The sequence below is a fragment of the Corvus hawaiiensis genome, chromosome 5 (assembly GCF_020740725.1).
Source record: "Corvus hawaiiensis isolate bCorHaw1 chromosome 5, bCorHaw1.pri.cur, whole genome shotgun sequence".
NCBI lineage: Eukaryota > Metazoa > Chordata > Aves > Passeriformes > Corvidae > Corvus > Corvus hawaiiensis.
Window position 1 is genome coordinate 18,324,873 of NC_063217.1, and position 25,383 is coordinate 18,350,255.

Below are 25,383 nucleotides of genomic sequence, written 5' to 3' on the forward strand. Positions count from 1 at the left end.
TATGTTACTTGTCCCCAGAAGGGCAACAGGGGACAACATACTGTAGTTGTGCCAAACAGCCCTGAAATGAAGGCAATCTCATAAATTCATAGGGTTGGATTTAGGAAATCTTAAGTGAAATATTTTTCTTTGCTTTTCAATACAGATGGATTTGGTGCTTATGGAAGCAGCATTGGTTCTGACAGTGGAAGCTTTTTTCCCTTCAATACTTTCAATGTGAGTTATTCCCACAGAGACTATTTTCTTCAGGTAAAACGCCAATCTCTGTATAGTAAACTAAGCAAAACATGGTACTTCTGGTAAGAAAAGACTATATATAAATTTAGCATCCTGGCTAAACTTGAACTCAGGTAAGAATACTGCTTTCTTATCCAAGCTAACTGTCACTCTCAAAAATACACTTAATCTCTTTTTCCCTACTAAATTATTTCAGATTACTGCCCAAAGATGGTAATGCTTTTGCTGAAAACAAACAAGCAAACAAACAAGAAAAAAGCTAACAGCTAAAATACATGTTCAGACTGGCCCAGGAAAAAGGGCATCTGCAAGAAAATCCCCCACCAACTCCCACCTAAACCTCAGAAGAGTGCTCTAAATCCAGATGCCTACATCCAGGGTCTTGAATAATGATAAATGTGAATTCCTTCAGGATAGACACTAAATTTCAAGTCCAAAATGACCCCTGCTTTCTAAGTCTATATCAAATGGAATAAAGGGCATCTTATACTTGAGTAGAAATTATATAAGTTCTCTCTTACCTTATACTTCATGTTGTTATCACATAATAATTTTTCACTTCCTGGGGCTGCTAGTGGCTAATTCAAATTTTTTTCCATCTCTGTCTTTTTTCCCCTTTGTTCCAAGGGGCTCATTCCCCACAGGCAATGCCAGTATTGAGTCAAAGTGTCATTCAAGCTCACAAAGTCACACATCTTCAGCTGGGAGGTGGGTGTGATTATCCAATTACCTTTTGACATTTCCATCGTCTCCTTTGGCACCTAGGTACAATAAGTTGGGCATTTCAATATCTGCCCATCCTCAATTTAAACCTGTTTTGAAAATACAAAAGAACCTTAAGTGATCTGTCCACAGCATTGAAATACCAACTTTAGTGGATACTTTGAAAACTCAAAGGCTTTATAAGATGAATAGCAAACTGGGGATGACAGCTCCTGTGGAGCCATTATTGAATTGCAGCAGTGACGACTGCATTGCTTTGGATTTAGATAAAAGGCTCCATGCAAGACAAATGGTAGGAGGACATCAAACAAGACTGTGTCCATGCAGTGACAGAAGCAATCCAATTGAAGAAGCTGTTGATTTCCGCAAGGTAACTTACTATTTCTTCTTAGGTAATCTATGTAAGGAACTAAGGATTGTATATTCATCTTCCATTTACACTTTTCTCTAAAATACTGCTTCTAGTTGTCAAATATAAGTTTTGCTTAAACTATTTGCCAGAAAGGAAATACCAGTATCAGACCTTGTTAATTATTTTGCATCCGTGTTTTTATTTAACCACAATATCACTGTGTCTAAAGGTTATAGATTGAGAGTTACAATCAATACTGATCAGGTAAAGAGATTAGTCAGCAAATGAGTAACATAGATACCAGCAGGAAGCACTGTGCACTCAATACAGAGGGTACAGATAAACATCATCACCTTTACTTAGATGAAAGCTGATTCTAGAGCATTTCCACTGTCTCATTAATAAAACACAAACCTTTTGGAACCTATGCTACACAAGCATAATGTAGATCTTGAATAAGTGTCAAGATGCAACATGAAGTAGCTTTGTACAAAACCATAGAATTTGGGGTTGACAGACAGCTATACAAGCTATAGCCTGGAAAGGGTACAGATGTTTATTTAACTTCTTGTAGAAAGTCCACATTGGCATGTGAGTCTTGCCATTCCCACTTACTGTGCCTCACTGATTTACAGCATTCAGTGGACATGGATCACTCAAACCAGCTTGATTCATAAGAAGCTAAAGAGGGAGATACACCCTGTAAGAACACATTGTGCACTCCAACTGGGAATGGCCATTCAGCCCACAGGGCTGGACTACAATTTTTCCAGGCAGATCTGACTGAAATATGTATAATGCCATCAGTAGGTCTTTAATCCACACTGGTTCACTCCACAGATCCACTTTTATTTGTCTAGCAAAACAACTAACAGAGACAAAGAATTACTCTCTTAGAGCACAACCACAAATGAAGGTTAGCATTTAGCGTACCATAGCTTCTCAAAAGTGTATTTTTGCAAAATGTGGGCATTTTATGGATGTGAAGAGATTAAATACATTTACACACATAGAATGACATAGAAGCATATAACATGTCTGGTAATTCAGATTATTTTTCTATCTGCCTTTCTTGTATACTGTTTTGTATCACTTTGCAACTTGCTATGCTTGCTTTATATTTTGGGTCAGGTCTAGCTGTCATCTTCATATTTTCCACTGTTTCCCAATATGTCTCAGCACATTTTTCTCTCTGCCTGTCTTTCTCTTCTCCCTTTCTACTACCTTTTCTTTCCCAAGCCCTTCTTATTAAACCTAGAGTAGGTTAAATTGAGATTAAAACAAATAACCTTCAAAGAATATGTTCCTCTTCTCCTGATCCTTCTACTTCTCCCTCCCACACAAACTGCCTGACAGACCATGGCCAGCTGTCATGAGAAATTTTACCTGGGTTGCCACCTTGCCAGGAGGCATGCTCCAAAATCCCTCCTCACCCTGATACAGCATTTTCTGGATGAAACTTTAATCTAAATACCCAGGCATGTAATTTCCTAAAACCATACCCAGATTCAAATGACATTAGAGCAAAAGGAGTCTTCAGCCTGTCATCCCCTCACAATGAGAAAAGGACTCCCAAATCCAAAGAGTTTTGGGAAAAAACCCTGAGCAGCAAATTTTTTGCATAATCAAGAAATAGATCCCCTCCACCCCACCTTCAAATTCCTGACTAATTTATTGTGTGCATGTGAGTCTCTGAGCTCCTTGCAATGATCTTGGTCCCAAGAGGAATCATCTGCATCTGCTCCTTTCCTTTCAGGATACTGTGAGCAATATAGCAGAGAATGTAAGAGCTAAGTTTGTTCTGAGCAGATTCATTGAAAAGAACAGGTTTCAATAAGCTAAACTTAAAAATAGCTTCAATAGTGTCTAATCTGTGATTCCTGCTTGGCGCTGATAATTAGGATTAAAAAAAATAAAAAAGGACAGAACTAACATGATTGATCTCAGTGAAAACAGTTTTGTTTTGTTATCTTGAAGCTACCCTCAGAATTCTACTTTGCATGATTGCTTGCAGTATTTTTCCATCTTCATTTTTACTTTTCAGAATTGGCTAGTTTGTCTGGGACCCAAAAAACTAGTGAATTCAATTGCCAGCCTAGGAATAAGCTGCAAATTAAACTTCTCACTTACTCTTTTTCACCCCTGCCCTGATTGGAGCAAAGCTGCCCTTCTCATTATAGAGCTGTTACTTTTAATTATCCTGTTCCTGTGTCTGCCAGGGGCAGAACTTTACCCCTGGTTGGGAGGGTGGAACACTTGGCACCTCTCTGGTGCTTCTCTTGGTGAGCCAGTTGGAGAACAAAGAACCAAACCAGCTCCGTCTCTAAAAACATAGGATTGGTATGTATGGCTCCCCCAACTTCACCTGAATTTATCACTGCTCAGCATCTGAAGAAAGCAGGCCACAACAGCTACCTTTATGTCTTCTAGCCAAAAAACAGAGACCTACAGGCTCAAGCTGTTTTCTCCCATATAGGAAATCATATTTGCAGAACATCATCTGTGGGGAAGCACATGGTTTTCCATAACATCCATATGTGCACTGCTCCTTGAACATGAGGAACTGTACGGACAATAAAGTCAGGTGCCCTCTGAATCCTTTTTCAAATAATCATTTGGAAAGCAGACATTTTTTTTATTTCCTACTGCAGAGGAATCCACCTCTTTGCCCTCCCCCTTTTATTGCTCATTTTATTGGCAACATTCCTTTTCCTCCTAAAGTAAATTTCTGATGTGGATTTTGTATTTTGGATTCATCCCTCCTGCAGACTCTTACCTGATTGAGTTATTTCGATCCAAAGAACTGAACAGAAACTCCCTGATGGTGATAGGCTGAAATTCCTCTGCAGTTTTCTCTCTGGGAAATGATATTAAAAAAAAAACAAAGAAAAAGAAAAAAATTAAAAGAAAAAGAAATAATCAAACCAACATCACTCTGCCATCCCAAACTCCAAAAATAAAAGAAAATAAAATAAAATAAGATAAAACAAAATAAAATAAAATAAAATAAGAAGAAACAAACCACCTCAAAACCAGTGTCAAATGCGGGTCTCAAAAGCATGTGTTGGTTCCACAGTACAAAGTCACTTTAAATCTCCTAGTCCCTCGTTTCCACTCCCCAAGAGGAATCAAACCAAACAGAGAACTGCTTACATTGCCAAGACCTGGGAGCTTGTTGTAAGAATAACTAGTTCTTGACATTAGAAATTACTCTGGTTCAAACATTTTTTGATCTTTCTTATTAGCCCTGTGTCTTGAGAAATAAAAATATGATAATCAGAAAGTACATAATTGGGTTCAGGGTATTCTGTGGTCACCCTTTCTGGCTCTGGAGATAAAGGCACTTTGAAAGATTATGCGTGGATATCTGGAATTTATTCTGCACACTCTGTGACATGACAGATCTTTTTTCTTAATTACACAGCTATCAGTCTAACACCTGTAGTTAACCATTCTGTCCTGAGGAATCTCTTCTGATACCTTTTATGCTGCCACCAGGAACACAGCAGCAAAATGGCACGTGGATGCTGAGGTATTTATTGCCACAGACACAGAGGCTGCCTTGAATCACCGCAATGGCCACCGCGTTCCCAGTGCTTCCCATTTCCGAGGGTCTGTCTGGAGAAGGTGCCGCCACACTTCAGAGGCATTACGGACTGAAAGCTACAGTGTTACAAACTGTTCGGAGTGAAATAAGGGTGCCGTAGCCAACCCTCAGGACTTCTAATCAGATGGTTTTGGGAGCCGCCCTTGGTGGCCCGAGCAGCCGTGCGCATCCCCAGAGCTGCCGGTGCCCCGGGGCGCCGAGTCCCGTCCGTGCGGCCCGGCCCAACCACGGCTCTCCCTTAAACCTCCGTCCGGACCCTTGCTGCAGCAGTGAATCACATGCAGAGGGTTTTCCACAAGCTGGGTTTATTGAGCTATATTACAGGAAAATATAGCTCAGACAGCCCCACTGCAGCCAAAACAATCTGTCATTTTTAATTCTTCCTGTCACCTCATTAGGTATACAGCTAGAGTGACAGTAAAAAACCTACAACAAGAAAACACCAACAGCAAAACCCAGAGTACAATGTTACCACGACTCCTGCTCAGAGTTTAACATAAATATCAAGGCAGCAAAAGATTCATTGACCAAACATATGTGACTCAGTGCTATATATAACAAAGTGACATGCAGAATGGTCTCAATAGGCATATAAAGCAATTAAAATAACTGTGCTTCAAAGCATTGTACTATAACATAAAAGGTCATCCCTATAAACATGAAAAATATGACTGTGTTTTTTTCCTACGTACAGACACACTAATACCTAGCTAGAAGTTCCATTCTAAATGGTAATCTTTAAAAATCTCTGAAAAAATGCCATGTCCTGTATCATTCTCCCTCAGACCATGTCTTTTCATCAATGGTTAATATTTTAAGTGAACACAATAGGAAACATTATTGAGGCCAACTATATGTCAAAAGACAATACTGTACTAAGTACAAAATATTTACCCTGTGCATACACATGATAGTGAAGGAAGCCCTGGTTAACCTTCTGTGAAAATGAAAAGCCTTTCTTTTTTCCTCCTAGAGCTCACATTAACGCATTAAAGTTGTATTCCAATGGAGACTGCAGAGAGTACATTTTGAGGATTCTGTTAATTTTTGCAGTAACACTCTGAGTTTGTGATAATAGTGTTTATGCACAGATGTAAAGAATGTGCTGACAGATTAAAAAGGAGTCAGCTGGTGTTTGCACAGTGTTCATTTTTATTTAAGGGGAGAGAAAAAAGAAAGGGAAAAAAAAAAAGTACTACACCTGGCCATGAACAAACAGCTTTTACAGAAGTGGAAGTAGTTTGGCATATTGCAACTCCCTAAACCCTTCCTGCATTAATTCAAAAATTCAAGTTATGGGCACATCAGAGAATCACAAGGTTTTATTTTTACTGCAATTAGAGAATTCACTTTGACTGTTTTTCCTACCAATATTAAAAGGAATCTTAGCCCAGACAGCATTATTAAGTAAGGAAGTGTTAAAAAAGAATTGTCATTTGTTGCAGACACAATCCTCACTCTGGAGACCCTTCTTCCTTACATATTTAGGCTATACACACATTCCAACTGTACTTGGAATGCTGTAATACCCCTAGAGGTGTCTTGAAGGGTAGTGAAGGTACAAATGTAGCATATGGCAATAGGTATCTGCTGTTCCTTAATATGCAGTTATAGTATTTTGAAGCTAATTGATGTACTGAAACCTCACATTTTACAATTCTGTAGCATGGGAAAAGATGACAGGTAATGTCATTTTCTGTCCAACCGATCAGAGTGCCCTGATCAATACCTGCAGAAGTATGCAGCAGCTACATCTGGAAGAAGCATACTGATTCAGGTAGAAAAAAAGAAAACATGAACAGAAAAGGAGAAGCAGCAAAAATATTCAGTTGGAAGAAATATTACTTTGGAAAGCTGAAGCCTGCAGAAACCTTCAACTTCACAACAGACTCCACAACTGCAATGGGTAACCTCTAGCCATGCTTCCCTTTTCTGAAGGATTTGCCTTTCAACCTAATTAGAGCAGGAGCTGAGCGATCAGATATCCCTTGCTCCTTTTGAAAAATGACTGGGAAAACTCTATGTAATCAGGAGGTATTTAGGATTTCCATTGACTTTCAATTTTCTTGGTTCATCTGTTCCTTTTCAGAACGTTTGATGCTAGTCTGTTCTAAACTGTATGTTGAATTTGCTTTAATCAGATGTCTTTGTAACAGGCATTAGGTCATTTACTGTTTGATTTTTTCTGTGAAAATACAGGTTTTCTTAGTTTCAAAAGTATCCTTTGAAGAAACCTGTCATATTCCAGGTAGAAGAAAAGAAAATAAAAGAGGGAGAAAGAGAAGAGTGTGAGGGAGGGAAGCAGGGAGCAGTCCTGTAATTCTGTTCTTGCCCCACAGCGGCGGTGGGGAATTGTGGAGTTGTGCTCAGTTGTGAGTGGCGCTCTTTTGTACCCAACACTGCCCCCACAAGCTCCTTTGTCTGGTGATCTGGGCTCATGCACTGAAGTTGATTAGCGTAAGCAGAGTTTAATATTCAAGCAGAAAATTAGATACACTGGTAAGTGCTAGCTCAAACAAGTGCGCCTTCTAGTTTTACAGCTTCTATCCATGGACCCTCCCACAGCTTTGCTGGTCTGGAACTCTCAAGCCCCCTTCCTCCTGTTCCATATCTGTTCCTGCATTTGGAGACCCAACCTTAATGTCATCTTAACCCTCATCCTCAAATTTTAACTCCTCATCCAAACCCACCTTTCTGCTGGCCCTTGCAGCCACCTGAAACTCCAGCCTCTTGAACTGTCTCCATAAAACCAAAAGTCCTGCTTCTCACAAAGATATTCTAAGTGACACATTTAATGAAAAGCCACTTAACTAAGGCTCTGTGGTGAGGAGCAGAGTCTCACGCAAGTCAGTGAGTATAGTTTGGCTCAGGTAGGCTGACTTTCTATTCAGAAGGGCAAGTCTGTCTCCAGTGCCTGCAGAAAGAGCCCAGGGTAAATATGTTCCTTAGCTCCTAGCCTAGCAAGCCTCAATGAGGTGACTAAAGTCAAGTCTCTGTGTATTTACCTTTAAAATTTATCTTGAAAGAGTATGTTAAACTAGAAAAGTTTGCTGCTATACTTGGAAGTGAGAACTTCTATGGAAAGTCTCTGTCAAAGAAAAATATAGTCCCCTCTAAAAGACATATATCTTCTTTTTAGAGGGAACTCTCCCGTATATTTAAAATTCAAAAATAGTAGTAGGTACTGAACACCATGATAAAACAAGCCATAAACCATCTTGAAAATCTAATTTAATTGTTCTAATACACATTTCTAAGATTAATATCTCCTTACTTGGATTATGAAGCAGTAGGAGCTGTGGTACTGTTTGGGACATGGAAAGAATAAATTGTGTAATGCCAAAAGAAAAGGTGCTGAGGTAGCTGGTAATTGACAGAGTTAATGAAGTATGTTAAGCAGGTACAATATAGATGAAGTTGTCCCCTGCAGGGTGATTGGCCACTGGGGAAATATTGTGACAGTTGTCTTTGTGTTAAAATAATGTGGTCCTCCTTCTTTGCCAGATCCTATCTGCAATGAGAGATGAAAGAGGTCTTGCAAGGATACCCAGATCCTCCTGCAGCATGTGCTGTGCTTGACTCTGGCAAGTAAGGAACAAGATGAAGCGGAGGTAAAGAGTGTAATGGCTGTCTGTAAAGCCATTAGGCTGTTTCCTACAACCCACACATGAATTACCCACTGTTGAAAAGTAATAATTTGACACTGTTTTCTATAATCCTCCCTCATACACTACAATGCACTGGTGCTGTCTGGGGATGAATGGGAACTGAATTTGGCCTGCCAATTTTTCTGGAAGTTGATTATTTTTAGATATTGTTTTAATAATTAGCTAACTAGCTCCCAAAGAATACAATGGATTTAGACAGCAAAAGATGGTTTTCAGAGTAATATAGATTTTGTATTATTATCTCCTCCTATTGTATGTGAATATTATCATTGAAACAGCAGAGAAAATATCAAATGGAAATAGAGCTCAGCCTCTCAATTATACTAAGCTGTGTGGTCAGCATTGGTTCCAAAAGAGGCGTATAGAGCATAGAGTAATGAAAAATCATTGATACCATCAGTTTGGTGTCTGAATAATCTATTGTGCTATTCCAGCATTGTTCTTACTAAAACCATCTAAGAAGGTGAGCTAGCCTTCCTTGGCCATCAGATCTCAAAATACCTGAAGCTTTCTTGATTCCCTCAGGTGCTGACAGCATTCTCTGTCATGGACACATGAAAATTATACAGTATTATATTTATTGAATTTGAAACTCTTGGTATTTTCATAGTTGATATTTATCTGCTTATAGTGGAAGTGAGTTAGGTGTTATTGGACCTTTGAGCTTTTCAATGTGGTTTTATTCTTGTCAACATGTTCTAAATCCAGGAGTCCTTGTCAGGGTTCTTAAAGAGAGTGATGTTTGGAGAGAGAAGTGATTCTTAGTAAACCTCTGACTGAGAGCATAACCTAAGAAAGTATTTCTAAGCATTACATGGCAAACTATTTTCTAATTTTCAAAATATAGTAAGTCAGAAAGATTAAATGGAAACATTTGTTCATTGTAGGATTTAGGTTCAGAATTATCATAATCTCTTTCCCCAGTCTTTCTTATGGTCCTAAGATTTGTATAGTCATTTGTCAGTATGTTATCCAGAACAACAACCTGGACATAAGAACATTTTCAGCAGAGCTTCTTACTATGGGAATTTGAAAAGCACTTCCTGAAAATTTATCACCGATCACAGTTTAAAATATTTTTGTGCCCAAAGAATTTCAGGTGGTGCCATTAAGACAGCATAAAATACCACAAAATACCAGGAGAACAAACCAAGTAGCAATTATCTAATGCATTTTTCTGGTATCCAGATCTGCCTTTTGGGAGTGCTAACTCAATAAATAATCACTATACATAAACAAAGTATGGGCTATAACTCTCAAAAAACTTAGAATTGTCTTCAAGGTGTTTTGCTTTGTTTGACAAAATACTCTTTGGGGATGTACTAATGGACAAAGCTAAAGATCCAAAGAAAGGCAACTTGATCCATTTGAAAGAGAATAGAAGTCTGAAGCAAACAAATGCAAAAATATGCTGGTACTCACTCAAAAAGTGCTGACTTCCTGCTGTAGGTCACCTCACCAGCCCACCTTGTACCACAAAACAGGGTAATTAGAAAGTGTTGATTCTCTGTGCTAGCAAGACTTTTCTCTTTTCAACTCTTGTTTAGGACTAACCAACAAGACAGACTACGGTGTGTGTGGGGTAGAGAGTTTATATCTTACAGACTGCCTTAAAAACAAGAGATACTACAAAACCCCACAAAATCAGATCAACCAAAGCGCTCCTAATCTATTAGTAATAATTAATAAACTCTGAATTTGTATTTTCTATCTCAAGGCTTTGTACATGTATCCATCCACACGATACCACTGTTATTAACTACGGCTGACACGGGTGCAAACTGCATGTGCATGACTGAGATAGTCAGATGCTCAGGCTGACAGCTGATACAGTGATATAGATACGTTGTATCCTACACAATGCAATGCATAAAATTGTCAGACATAATAGCCATTTCACAAAGACCAGCCAACGCAAGAGACTAGTCATCTCTCTCTCCCTTTCATCTCCTCACTAAATATACTACCTTTTCTAAATCTCTGTGCAAGTATTTGAAGGGCAGCAAGTCTGAGCCAGTTGTGAGGGATTAATTGAATTTACAAGGGGATTGCTCTGTGTGCAACATCTCAATTAACTTACTTGTTAAATACGTAATGGCACTTGACTGTTAAGTTGTGAAGGAACTTGTTAAATGCATATTGCTACTTATTTAAAGGATATGGTCTATGGTCTAGCTAAATAATTAGGACTCCAAAGTGTGTAGAAACCTAAACAGTATAACAGGCGAGGCTAGATGACAGAATGAGCCCTACCTCTTTGTTCAGATGCTTTCATCTATTTCACAGTACCTGAACAAGAAGACATTTTTTCTCAGATTTGAAACACTGCTGACCAAAGATATGCAGGAAGGAACCAACCATATTCAGATGAAAATTGTCAACTGTGATGCCCTATGAAATCTGCAAAAGTTTGCTTTTGGTTTGAGATTTGTTTGTTTAGCTTTGGGGTGTTGCTTTGGGGTGGGTTTTTTTATGGCGTTTTTTGTTCTCTTTCTCCAGTTAATAACTTTTCAGATCTCTGCTGAACCAAGCAAGAGCAGAGATAAGATACTGAATATATTTCTTGAAAGAATCAACAGCTTCATGCTCCTCCTAAAAGGTACTTTTTTATTTGTCTTTTCATTCCAAAAGTTTCCCTTACATCAGTAGCTTCCTTAACAACAGGGATAACTGAGCTTGAAAGGGTTTTGCTCTGAAATGTCAATGTTGTTTACTTCCTCTGCTCTTCATTTCAGCATTTTGGCCTGAGTTTTCAGATCTTGGTCTGTGGGAATCATAAATCATGGGGAATAGATACATAGAAAGTGAAATAGTATGGTCTATCTACTTAGTTTTCAAGGAACTTGGAGTCTATAGCTCCCTAGTTGTCAGCACCAAGTTTTTGTGCAATCAATTTTTTTTTTTTAAAGGAAGCTAGACCCAAAAAAAAAGAAAAAAAAGGGTACTACTCCATTATCTGTTTTCCCCAAAGTTTGAAGAGTATGTTTTGATCTGTAGTTCTGCTTAGGAACATGTCTAATTTTAATTAAACCAAACTGTTACAGAATGTACAGGCTACAAGTTTCAGTTTGATTCTCCCTTGGTACAGACAATCTTATAAATACAGTGGCATCTCTCTGAAAGAGACAGACTCTCTAACCTCTTGTAGAATGCATAAAATCCTGCACATATGTCATGTGGCTGCCACCTTACCTTCTCGTGGGACAGAAACTCCTGGCAACTACTTCAAAACTTCAAAGAATGTGGGGGGGTTATGAAGGTTTATCAAATAAAAACAAAGCTGTACATTGTTTAAAGCATCATCCAAGATTCTTCTTAAATGTGCTTTCCTTAGTACTTAGCTTATGCTTCTCAGCTGTGTACAGGGAAACTAAATGGAAGAAAAGGAAGAAGTATTTTCCCTGTAGATTGTAAGAAAGACAATGCTTCTGCTTAAGAAATGACATTGCTTTAGTGGCTTTCGCTCACTCACTTCACATGAAAAAGATCAAGGAAGAGTTTTGCGAAGTTATTGGGGCAGTTGCAGAATTTTCTGTGTCTGGAACTGGAAAATGTCTTTGCAGAAGATGGAGGCTGCTTTTTGAAAGGCCATTTTCAACAGGTGATAACTTGAGTAGCAGGAGCTCTGCCTCCCCCAGCATGACTGTAAGCAAGGATGGCCCTTGACACTGCACAGGTTTCTCTGAAGCCAACAAAGCTGCACCTGAGGCCAGGAACTCCCACAGATGTGATTGCAGAACTGATGGTTACAGTCTGGCTGCTATTTTTGCGAGGGTCTGACATACTTGCCTGCGTGGGTTATGGTCATCTTTTACATTTCTTCATGTGCAATCAACACAAAGGGAGTGGAAGAAGAAAATTTCACTCTCACATGGAAACAGAGGCAAGCATTGAAAACACAGTGCATTTCAATAAGCCGTAATTACAAACACAAATTCATCTACTAAACTTGGGCATGCAATTAGTAGACTAATTATGCTGTAATTGTAACTGAATACCAAAACAGATGACCGTGTGCCAGCCTCCATCCCACCCAGTTGTCTTTGTGTCATCGCTCCTACGCACAGTAGTGCCTATGCTCTTGTGTATCTCCTACTGAAAATAGGAATTCAGCAGATGGGTAAATGCTATCAGTTTCTCACTTAAGTCACCAATTCTTCCAATTTCTATATTTATCAAGTCAGCTTGCTGTCATAATACCTGTGACTGAGACCCTGTTGTGATGTGTTGTCTCAGCAGAAAGTCAGCGATGGTCCCCAGCCCAAAAGCTTCGATTCAAAGAAGGCACACTTTGGAGAGGTGCTGCTGTCCTTGTTCTGTATACAGGAACCTTATCTGTGGATAGATAAGAGGTGTGCTGATCTCCATGGGTATCGAGGTACCTAATTCTCTCTTGCACTGACAAATTTTGCAATATCAGCTGCTAATGACGGCTTTTACCAAACTTGAGCTACTTGGTTGAAGTGGCCATGTTGGTTGTACACTCCCAGAATAATCAGTGTACTGAGTCACCTCCACCAGGTGATTGCACGTGGGACATGGCTGAGCAGAGAGGAGCCTGGCTTACTGTGCTGGTGTCAGTTGGGAAAGTTCAGGCCTAAATTAGTCCTCTAAGGACTTCACCGAAGATGAGGCAGTTTGTAGCAAAGAGAAGGAATATCAACCCCAAGCCTCTTGTTTCTTAACTTTCAGCAAGTTAACTCCTTATTTCATATGGCTTTATGTAAGTTTCCCTAAAGTTTTCTGAACGTACTGATGCCATGAGCAGTGTCTGAATGTCAGTATTTTGATTACTGGTAATATTCATATGTTTCAATAAATTAATTTAGCTAAGAATAAAAATACCTTTTTATACAAGATCTCCCAGGTTTTGGCAATGTATTGATTTTATGTACTTAGTTCAGTGAAAAATCTGTTGGTTTAAGCTATCTGCCATTAGTTTCAATTAAAATATATTGATCTGAGTAAATGTTGGTTAGTAAGTGTTGCCTGACTGTGAAAAAATATTTGCTTAAGCAAAACTTGTATGAGTATTTAGACATGTATTTTAGGCTGGGGACTCCCCTAGCATCAGTAGAACTGTTCAAGTATCAATAAATTTCTCTAAAAATAAATGCAAATATTTTTTCTGAAATTAAAAAAGCTGATTACAGTAATATTGGGACTGGCATGCATATTAATTCAAGTAAACTTGTTTTTGAAAGAGTAAGCATTCAGTTAGGAATATTGTAACATGAAAACACTGAAAACTCAAGCTCTCTGTCAGGAAACCAGGCTTTCACATGGAATGCCAGGCTTTCTTCTTTACCACAAAGCCAAATAACCACAAACCAATAATAAAATAATTTTGGTAACCATAGGTAGCAGGAAAACAGGTAGTAGGGTGCAGGCTAGGAAATGCAACTGTTTTAAAGTACTATATGTACATTATTCATGGGATTAATTTTAATTCAAAGCATCAAAAAATATACATAGAAATAAAAAGTATGCAAGCAATAAGGCTGACACACCAGTCCTTTATTAGTTCTATAAAGACTGGAAGCCCTTGGGACTCTGATCTGCAAGCAGAAGAGTACCCTCCCCTTGGGATAAAAGATGGACATGCCTGCTTGACTGTCCTTAACGACCTGCACTCACACCTAGATGCTAACTCCCAACACTGCCAGACAGAGAGCAGGTTACATCTATCCCACAGTGGTATGCTTACAGCCATGCAGCAATTCAGCTCTAGGGTTCAGATTAAAAAACTCAGGAGATCTGGAATGGTAGTTGTACATTATTCTTCAGAGAATACATACATGCTGCCCATTTGTGCTGCTTACACTAGAGCTGTTTATTTTAGAGATGCTCTTTGTCATAATCTCATCTAGTTAAGTTTAAAAAAAAAAAAAAAAATCCTGGATAGAAAGTAGCAGTTTTCTATCTTTACAGGTTTGTCTGGGGGAATGGTACTTCCAAGTTTCCCTCTTTTCCATGTGTGGGTGTGTGCAGAGAAATAAAGTATTCATAGGTTTTTGTACCTGCCACCTGTCCTGTATTTCAATGGCACACTTTGTCTGGTGGAAGTGCCTTGCCTGGGACGGTGTATCTGTGTGCGTATACTCCTTTCACACGCACAAGGAGACTGACAAAAGCTCCAGCACCACCGTGAGGCACTTTCTGGATGGCAGGGGCAGTAGCCAGTGCCACAACAGCACAAAGTTATGGCCCAGTGTTCAGGGTATCACACTTCAGGCAGGCGCACACTCTCATTTCTTATTTTACCCCTCTCATTTCCTCATTCTTTTTGATTGTTAATTGGAGACTTGAAAATAAAAATCTCTTTAGCTGTGTGGTCACAGTTGTTGGCCAGAGGTTCCTGTAGTTTAGGCCAGCTGTTTCCATAAAGTTGTGGTTTTAAATGAAGAACACCTACTCACTGCCTTCTACAAGTTGTTCTCTTTTTTAAAATCCTGTCGTAACAATAGTTAAACCCCATTACTACATCCTTGCATATAGAAATAGAAATTCATACCTGAAAATGTGATGTATATAACTTTCACATTGGGATAGACCTCTAGACTCTATGTCACATAGCAATTATAACAGCCATTACCCTGCAAAAGAAAAAACTATGCAAGTGTGAAAATGGGAGAGGAAATCCAGGTGCATTCCTACAAAGGAATGTATGGATCAGTAAGCAAGTCTTGGGGCAAGACAGGGCATGAAAATCAGCCACAGCACTGAGCAGTCAGCATCAGACACAATACTTGATTACCAACTGTTAAACAAAAGTAAGCTGAGAGCTTCATAAACAAAGAAAAACACAGATAAAAAGCTGAACTAAGGCACCTGATTATCCAACACCTTTTCTAAGCCTGGGACACTAACGAAACCCTTTGCTGATTTCCTTCAACTGTAATTTTAATTCATCATCACAGAGTGGAAACAAAGCAAGGATCATTCTCTTCCTTGATGTTCATGTTTGCTTTTATTTATTAATGTTCTCAGACATTGCCAGTCTTCCTAAACTGGCAGAGGGATTTGCATCAGAAAAAATCTCTACGGGCTTTTTAACCCAATAATGGTAAGAGATTGCTTCTTTCCCATTTAAGTGCTTGTTTACCCAAGTGAGTTAACACTGCAAAACCAGAAATCTTTCAAACAGGCATTTCTGATTTAAAATATATTTAAAATACACAGGGATCTTCCTTCTCCCTCCCCCATTCACCTCAGTGGGAGTTTCTGACTGAATAATTAAAGACAAAGTTATCTTCAGAGGTTGAAGAATTAAGTCTGCTTTTGAAGCAGTGAGATAATGGGTACCCAAGAACTCGGAGAACAAAGTTGCTTACAGCATGATCCCAGTCGCTTAGGGGGTAAGTCTCAGAGACACAGAAGCTCTCTCAGCCAAAGCCAGCCCCAGTATCCAAAATCCCAGGAAAACACAGATGACAGAGCAGAATACAGAAAAGCAAGAATACTTACATTATAGGATTTGCTCTAATCCATATCTTAAAACTAGGTCAGATGACTATCAGGTAAGCAGGTAAGAATGAAATGAAGAACAGTAAGTGCAACAAATAAGAAAGAAGGGAATCAGTAAAAGACAAGGTGACGGAGCAAGGTGAAGAAAATACTGTACTAGGCCTAAGCAGCAAAACGTGCACATTGCTGCTGGGAGTTTAATATGCAGTACTACATGCGTGAGTATAAAACTCAAGAAAGGTATCCCATAAGGTAATAGAGATGGCATTTATGTGACAGATTTATTGTATTTATTTTTTTCATGTTCACAGCAATAATACTTTGATGACATCTATACCAGTTTCAGACCAGGAATACCGTATTTCCTGACACTGTTCCAAGTAATTCATGGATTATATTTTGCCCAGCAAGCTGAGATGACATAGAGTAGTCCAATGTCCCATTTGCTGAGCTAAGGTTAGGGCACAGAAGTTCTGCAAGGTAAATCAGTTGTGGGATCATCCTGCCTGTATCCATGAAAGGTTTGTATTTTACTAGAACTCCAGACTTTATTTATTTGCACACATTCTTATATTTTTCCTAAAATTTCAAATTCTGGGAAAGTTTTTCCTAAAATGGAGAGAGCAGAGAGTGGGCAAACATTCATGAGAAAGGAGAAAAGTTATTCACAGCGAAGCTGAACTCAGTCAGATAATTGACTGTTCTAATAAATGTTTGACTTTTCTCACCCACTTTCTGGAGAGAGATTCAGGCTTAAGAAATAAAGTCTCTAAATTAAGAAGCTTAATAATTTCTGCATTTAAGATGACTTGATGGCTTGTGGGAGTGCTTAAGGTTTATGCTAGAAATTCCCTTGCATCCCAGGGATCAAGAGTAGAAGCTGATAAGATAACTTGAGGCACGGGAGCAGCATGTCTCACTCCACTGGCTCTGTCTTCAGAGAACATTAGAAGCTGGCACGAGGATGAGTCTAGCTCTCTTTGAAAATCATAAAAGAAAGCAGACAGCTACACTCTACTGCTTCTAGTTACTACCACACACTCCCCTAAGCACAGAAACCCATCTCCATTGCTCCAGTGGCTGTTTTCAGGTTTCTTCATCATAGTAGATTCATTGTCAGACAAAGGAAAAGGAAAAAAACTTTGTCCTAATTAGTAGTGATTATCAAATAGCAACATACCTGTAATGGAATCACAGAAGCCACACTGATAACTGGAAAAGCCATGAAGATTTCTGAAAGGGATATATTTGGTCTTCCTGGCCTTCTATGCTCATTCCTGACAAGCAGTGGCAAGTGACCAGCAGGCAGTAGTTGACTTCAAGGCAGCTTCTCTGTGACTGAATAAGGAAATGGGATCATACTTTTACTGTGCAAACCTAACCTAAGGACCAGCCCAACTGAAAAGACATTTTCTGAGGGCAAAATTCACCTGTTCTATGATGATATCTTGGTATGATACTCTAATAATTTAACTACATTGATTTGTATTCTTCTTTTCATCCATTTTAACCCCTAAATCCTTTCTAAAAGGGCAAATAAACAAGAAACTCCCACAACACTACCCCTTCTGTTTTAGGATTTTTTTCTGAAGATAGGGAGAATAAGAGGGAGAGGAGATTTCAAAGGCTTCTTGCACCTGTTAGACCACCCTGCATTGCACCTGTGAAGCTGCTTTTCACACAGCCTCTCTGCTCACATGTGGAAGCAATATGATAAGTGCAACACGGCAATGTGTGTTATACAGCTCTGTTACTTAGATACTGCATTTAACTAGAGATACTTATTCCCATCAATTAATGGTTAGCCAGTGTGACTGAACACCAGAAAATATTCTCTGTGAATGTTTGTTTCAGTTCCTAGTGAAATTTGCCTGCGATCACATTCCTTCTGCCTACACTTCTCACAAGCGAGCTATTCATTAGTGTTATGCTAGGCCAGGAATATGCACTGAAAATGGAGCTACTCAAAACAATTCCCAGTTCAACATTAAAAAAAAAAAAAAAAGGAAAGGGAGGGTGGAAATTTAGTCTGCATTCTGAGATATGAAAAGAAAAGGAGTGAGAAATAAAAATTGAAAGTGGTTTTCAAATTTGTCACTATGGCAATGGCAAGTTTCTAAATGGCAGAGATTGTGAGTGAGTAGCACTGTCTTTTGCGCTCCTCTGAAGTAGGGGCATCACAGCAGGTATTTAACAAACTGGCCCCTAAAGGTGTCTGAGGTTATCCAGGATGTTACAGGTTTAAGGCAAAGGCTAGAAGTTCTAAAGTGAGCCACAGGCATGCCAAAAAGGAAGTACAGAAGTTATGTTCCCTATTGTCTTCCTTCCTCTTCTGTCTTCAGACTGTAAGTGCTTCAGGACATAACTTCATGTACATGTGCATGTTTCCAGATAAAAGCAGCAGAGGCAGACAAAAATTATACTGTGGCTGAAAATAGTTGATCAAAATGGTTGAACAAGTACACTTACAAGGGTATCTTTATCTTCAAATTATTAATAAAATGTCTGGGAAGGAGGTCCAAGTTTCTTTCAGGAGGTTTTGTAACCAAAATTTACCTAAAGAGTTGAAAATATATGTCAAGAGGAAGAGATGTAGGAGGAGCTTGGCAGCAGCCCAAGGGTTAAGACAGCTACAAAAAAACATCCAGGAAGGTGGTAACACAGCAAACACCTACTCAGCAGAGTGTTTAATGCCAAAGATCAAGTTATGGCATGTAGCTGGTAATATTGCTGAGGTCAAGAGGCTGCAAACTCTTTTATGATGGGTATCTCTATCTTTCAGCTTCGTATATTTTGACTTTACACTCCATTTTTCTGTCACCAGGCCTCACGGTAAGTGCCTAGTTGATGGCTATTCTGCTTAGCCTTTAAGAAATAAGGGTAAGCCCCAGCCAGCATTTCTGTGGTTTCTGTTTCCTGTGTCAGCAAATAACTCTGAGTAACAAATGCATTCCGGAAAATCAGGGTATGTTCATGGACAATTTGCAAACATAAGAAGACTCAAAAATTCAATTAATAGCTGGCTTGTTATGAATTATTATCTCCACTTCTTCTGTTTGCTGCTCAGCAACTGTGTGTGGCCACTCAGGCCAACGCACACCCCCAAAAACATGAGACGAATCACTTCTGACCTTGTTCTTCCTATGACCTTATAGCACTGGCTTGCAGAAAGAATATGTGTGTACAAATATCCTGGCGTAGCTTCAAGAGCGGTTCAGTAAGTAGTTCACAACTGCTGACCATCTGGCTGTTAGATCTAAGAGGGATCTATTAATGTTAGAGCTAGAACAGTGCCAAGCTGCAGCAGAAACTGCATGACCGAAGTGCATGCAGGCCACCCTTAAAACCCTGACAAAAATCATTGCAATTGTTTTATCCACCCATTTACTCAAGTAATGTCACATTATTTCTCGTGCCATCACATCCAGAAGCACTTCACAGGAAGGAGCTCCATTATTTGATAGTACAATAATAGGCAGCCTCTAACAGCTTTAAATCTGAGTTTATGTCTTCATTATATACTGGAAAGACAAATTTTTGTGCATTCTCTTGCTCCTTCCTGCCCTTTGAGATGATCAAAAGCAATGAAATAGACAGACATAGGTGCTGTTAACACAGTGACAAGCCTCAGGTAGAGGCAACATAAATTAAATGGGGCTCTGCATTGTAGGATGGTTTTACCGTGCCCTTGCTTAGCTTAAAGCCTCGTAGAATAAGTTTGTGTCATCCAGCAGTTTTACTGCATTGGCAAAATATGCAATAAGCGAAGAACAAAGAGCAGGGAGGGGGAGATACATGAATATATACAGTTTATGGGTCGATTTATGTATCATGGAAGCTGATGTACAAAATCTATACTCAGACATCTCTCCACTCTTCTATTTTGTTGGTGTCACAAAAGAAATGATCCCGAGGGATTTGCCAGTATCATCATGCGTGTCAGTTTATGAAGGTCTTTTCATTTACTGGAAGCAACAAGAACTAAAAGCTGTGAGAAGAATAAAAAAAACGTATTGCATTGACATTGTTACCAGTTTTGCAAAACACTAAATAGTAACTTTGAAAATAAAATTTAATAATAAATTTTGCATTTTCCATTGAGGAATATTTGGAAAACTGTCCAAACACCCATTCTTTCTCTTATAGGTACATTTAAATGTATTTGGAATGTGTATTGAGTCTCAGACACAAGAATAAAATACATTTTCTAAATATTTTCTCATTTTTTACTACTGGCCTGATTGGTCTAACTTAAAATATTGCCGCTAAGTATTTTTCCCTCTTATGCATGCTTCCAATGAGCAGATCAGTCTATGAAATTTAGGAAGTTGATCTGAACTGAAGCCAGTATAAAAACATTTTGAGGTTTGCCCATCACTGCTTACAATGCTGTTTTGAAAATAACCCCAAGGCTATTTAATTAACCATTCATTCTTTTAGTCTCCCAGCCCAGGTAGATTAATACCTATGCTGCCTATGGATCAATGAGTTCTGGAGTTTCCTACAGATTTGCACAACTGTAGTTTAAAGCCATTTTGCCTTAGAAGGAAAGAAAGAAGCAAAGAAAGAAAGAACAAACATATTCCCATGAGGAACCTTTCAGGGATCAATTCATAAGCAAAGGAAAACATGCTATTCTCAGCAAGGAAACAATGTATTTTTTTGTCTGGTACATTGATTAATACTGTGCTATAGCTGGAGCCTATTTGAAGGGCTCCATCAATCCATGTAGACCAAAAGCTGACCCACTTTAAATTCTTAAAATATGGTGAGAATTGCCCTCAGCACTTTTTTTCAAATTACAGGAGTAAGTGGAAGCTATAGAATTGCCACCACCTATCTCCTTCACCAAGAAAACTGAGTATCAGTGTTGAGAGCATTCAGAATTAGTGGCAGAAATCCTAGAGCTCTGGGGGAACCAGCTTAAAAATCTCCAAATCTCAGGGTACATGGGGACCACAAAGTATCATGCTGTTGAGTTTTTTATGCATACAACAATTCAGAAGAAGGATTTTTTTCCCAGTCTTAATTTCAAAATCCCTAACAAGGTTGTGCCTGTCTTCTGGCTTCGAGGTTCATAAACAGATAAAAAAGCAAAATTTTGTGTGCCTGTTTCTGTCCAGCAGAAGTGGTAATGTTTTTCTGGAACTGATGAAATAAGTTTGATATCTATAAGCATTTAGGAGCTCAAGGATTACATTTTAGATTACAGTTAGTAGACTCAATCCTCAGCCTTGAGCCTTCCCCCTTCCACATTAAGATGAATGTTTCTTCCACATGGAGATGAATATTTGCTAGTGTTCCTGGGTCATGACTCTGAAAAGGACCACATCCTTGCAGGTGATGTTTAGTCAGTAGCCCGGAGAGTGCTTGATCTTAGCAGATCAGATCCTTGAGCTCTCCTTCAGGAAAGTACACATACAGATTCTCAGATGGTGAGTAATCTTGATGGTGTTGGTAGAACTACTCAGATATGCAAAGTCACATTGGGATGTTAGTGGGTAGGGGATCTTCTGAATAAATAAATTCATAAATCCTCAAAGCAGAAGAAGACTGAAAAAAAAATTTAAAAAATCATCAAAATCTTCAGTCAAAATAGATAAGAATCTCATTTTTTGTATCTAGTGAAAAAGTGCATTTTACTGAAGACAAAAACTGAATTATTAATATATGGCCAATAGCCAAACATAAGATAGAGTGTATGCTAATTTCAGAGTTCAAATAGGCATTTATGATCCTAAATTTAGCCTCCCATTAAAAAAAAATACCTTCGTCAAGCTGTTTAAAAACACATCAAACCCTTTAAGAGTGAAGCAGAAAAAACAGGGTAATGTCTTCAGTCTCAGAAATCCAGGCAGCAAAAGGGCAAGCAAGCAATGCCTCCACCTTCAGCATTACATGGATAGAATGCAGTAGGAGCAGTGAACCACCCATCCCACCTGATGGGATGACTAACAGATAAAGTTAGCAGGGCTGATGACAAAATAAAATCCTTAATATAATATGGAATAGATGAATAATAAGACAAATTCTTAGGATCCAGAATCTGGTCAAAATACCCTGCCACAAAACAAGATGTGAACGAATGGGTGGGTAACTGCACCCCAGTTCTGCAGCCTGGGTGTGCATCTGGGCTATACCCCTTGCTGTCAGGCTGGGACTGAAGGAAGGCAGCAAGCAAGGCAGCAAACAAGGGTTACTTGCTTCTGTGCTCCAGCATGCATTGGTCTGGTCCCTTTGATTCATGAGTGCCTCAGATTTGTCTTTTCCACCCTCTTGGGAACAAAGACTTCATGCTCCCTTTGCTCTCTTTTTCATGTGAAACTCATATGGTGCTGTAGGACTCTGTCTTCAAAGGATTTAGGGCAGTTTACAGCATCTATATATCAGGCCCACAGCACTTTGAGAACGGGGGAGCTTAGGCTTATATGACTTTAATGTTCTCCCTAGATATGGTCCTACACTGGCAAAATGCACTGAGGTTGACATCACCTGCCTGTAGTACATAATGAAATTCATACCTGAATGGCAAGTACTTTAAGTGCCTTTTTTGTAGTCTATCACCAATGATTTTCTCACTCTAGTTATTTCTTATTTCTAAAACCTTCATTATAGAAGCAGTTAAAAAATAACTTTCTCCTTTTAAAATGTTGATTTGTTTTTCTTGCAGAGAATGTGTTGCGAAATGTCAAGGTAAGCATTAGTTAAAGGGCTACTACACCATGCCAGCAGGAGCAATTTACTTCTTATGCATATATTCCTGAACATTATTTTGTTCCCTTTCTTGTTGCGAATGGGAACCACTTCCTTACAGCAGCCGAGGGCTTTCCTCCCCCCTCTCCTGCCCTTTCTTCACCAGCTCAACAGCAGGGGCACATTGAGGGCATGGGCAGTGGAGGCACTTATAGCGGATCTGTACATTAAGATAGAGTTGCCCCAAAAAAATGCAGTCAGCAGGCACCATTTCGGTCTGAAAACTCAACATTTTCTGTGTGTTAAAACTGTATTAAGCCATTTAATTGTTTTGTGATTACCAGAACACTTACCTTGTGAGGATATTAATTATCCAAGTGTAAAAAGACCAATTTTTTCTGTAAGGAGAGAGCCATTCTTTTTTCTTTTTTTTAAAGTTATTCAAGTTTATTTTGCTCATTCCAGCTAAATAGATCCTGCCTGGGAAAGAAGAAAAAAAAAATGGGTCTAAATGCAAATTAACATTACTGTTTAAATATCACAGACCATTTTCTCTGAGCCCAGTTACAATAACTAGTAATTATAAAAATTGCTTGCCTTGGGCTTCTGGCTAAGCCAATGCTAAACTTGTCCTTTTATTAGATCTGTCAGACTGAGTTAATTATCTTTATGATAATAGATGTGCCTTACCTCAAACAAAACAAATACCCTTATAATTAGCTTTTTTGTTAGAATTTTAATTTATTTATAAAGACTGTTTGTTTTGTTTCTTTTTTTGCTTTTACAAAGAAGTTTTAACAGGTTACTAGTCAGCTTAGTAATGTTTAAGAAAAAACAGACTCACTAGGTAGACAAAAATATTTTGTGGCTAACATTGTCTCTCACCTAGCCACTGTGAAATCTGTTGGGTTATGTGAACATGCAGGTGTATATTTGTGGAAAAGACAAGGGAGAGGGAGAGAGGAAGAAACAAGGCATGTTCTTTTATTCCAGAAAGTTTTCTCTAAGCTGATTTTTGTAACAGCACATTAACCAAATTTAATAGTGAGGCATACTAGCAAACACTAATCCTGTCTGCATGTTTTCTTTTGAATCCTTTTTCTGAAGTCAGAGATGAACTTTTGCTAGACTACTGAAAATAGAAAGCACAGTCTGGTTAAATATATCTCTGTCTCCACAAAATCCCTTTCAATCTTTCTCTCTTTCTCTCTTCTTTTTTTTCTTCTTATCTTCCTCATATATTCTCTGAACTGATCCTGCAAGCCCTCCAAGCAAAGCTCCTGGTAAGAATTGAGGGCTTGCAGAATGGGGTCTGTACTTTATTCAGAAGTTCAGATGCATTTATTCCACTAAATAAAAAAATGTCCCTTGTGCATCAGGACTATCTATTATTTAAAAAAAAAAAAAATCTCAAAATTGGAGTTGGTGGGAAATGCAATCTACAGATTAATGAATTAAAGAACATGGTTAGGAAACAAGCACCTTATGTATTATTTTAGTTCTGTCACACTGATAGGATCCAGATTAGATTTGTCAGATGAAGCCTGTTTAAATCAGTCATGGAATAACTTCTTTTGATCTGATTGTCCCCATGGGAGTAAGGCAGCCCTATCTGGAAACATTGTCGGGGTCTCAGGTCATTATTATTTCCGTCAGAATTTGAGGTCCAAGGATTAGTTGAGGCTAACTAATACTGGTTTTTCATCTTATTCCCTCTCTATCATATCTTGTTCGCTCTGTACTGAAGTAGTGGAACAGGCTTGATATGCAACAAATGTAAGGAAATGTGGATAAAATGTGGTGGCAATTATGGTAAGAGGAGACATTTCCAATATTTACTAGTTTTTCAATTAATAAAGTAATTTGAAAAATAAACAGCTTTGCAACGAAATGAAGGCAAATGCAGCTGTTTGGTAATGAAAAAACCCAACCCGTTACTATGCACCTTGTGTAAGCATGCAAAAGGAAAAAAGGACCCACTTGAAATCAACAGAGATACATCTTTCTGCTCTCTATAACTTCTATATGGTATATCATTTCTATATAACTAAACTTATAAGCTCCTCAGGAAACACTACTAAACAACGGAAATATGCTATTAAATGAAAATAATAGCTAACATTAAAAGCAACCCAATACCAATGTATTTCTGTTTGCAACTAAAGAATCTTCATTTATTTTTTGTAAGTTAAAGTTTTTTGCTGGAAACAAATATCTCTGTGGCTAATATTTAAAGCTATTGTGACAGAAGGTTATATTTTCCTAACTTTGTACAGTCTATTTGACAGTTCTAAATCACCATTAAAGACAGTATGTTTTTTCTATATTTTTGAAAGATGGCAGGAGAAGTGGGAAAAGGAGGAAAAGGAGACAAGAAATCAAAATAGAAAAGAAAACGTTTTATATGTAAGAGTAAGTGAATTATAACAGCCCTCCAACAGACACTCTCAGAAGAAAGGTTTTGTTGCCAGCCCTATTTGCTTGCAGTTCTACAAGTGGTGTTAAATCTACTCTTTAGGAAGACCGAGTTTATAACTTTTTGAGTCTTTCTGTAGTCTTCCACTAAGTCCCTTGCAATTAACAGGGCTGTGTGGCCACTTCTTTTTCTGGCCAAGGAGAGAGGCAAGGAGACACCC

General features: G+C 38.6%; 2 long non-coding RNA genes across 7 annotated transcripts in view; one reads left to right on the forward strand and one right to left on the reverse strand.

Moving 5' to 3' along the window:
- LOC125326635 lies at positions 1-13,630 on the forward strand. The gene is made up of 5 exons (XR_007203921.1): positions 1-216; positions 1,227-1,330; positions 8,424-8,530; positions 11,087-11,186; positions 12,827-13,630. It is a non-coding gene; the product is annotated as an uncharacterized LOC125326635 (long non-coding RNA).
- LOC125326633 overlaps positions 12,648-25,383 on the reverse strand; it is a 23,062-nt gene continuing 10,326 nt past the window's right edge. For 3 of the 6 annotated variants that reach the window (XR_007203916.1, XR_007203917.1, XR_007203915.1), the window contains 2 exons: positions 23,101-23,223; positions 19,980-21,607 (listed from right to left, as the gene is read on the reverse strand). This is a non-coding gene — a long non-coding RNA (uncharacterized LOC125326633). Of the gene's footprint in view, positions 12,923-15,101; positions 15,184-17,234; positions 21,608-23,100; positions 23,228-25,383 lie in introns of those variants that run through there. The other 3 variants (XR_007203919.1, XR_007203920.1, XR_007203918.1) reach the window with 2 other exon arrangements.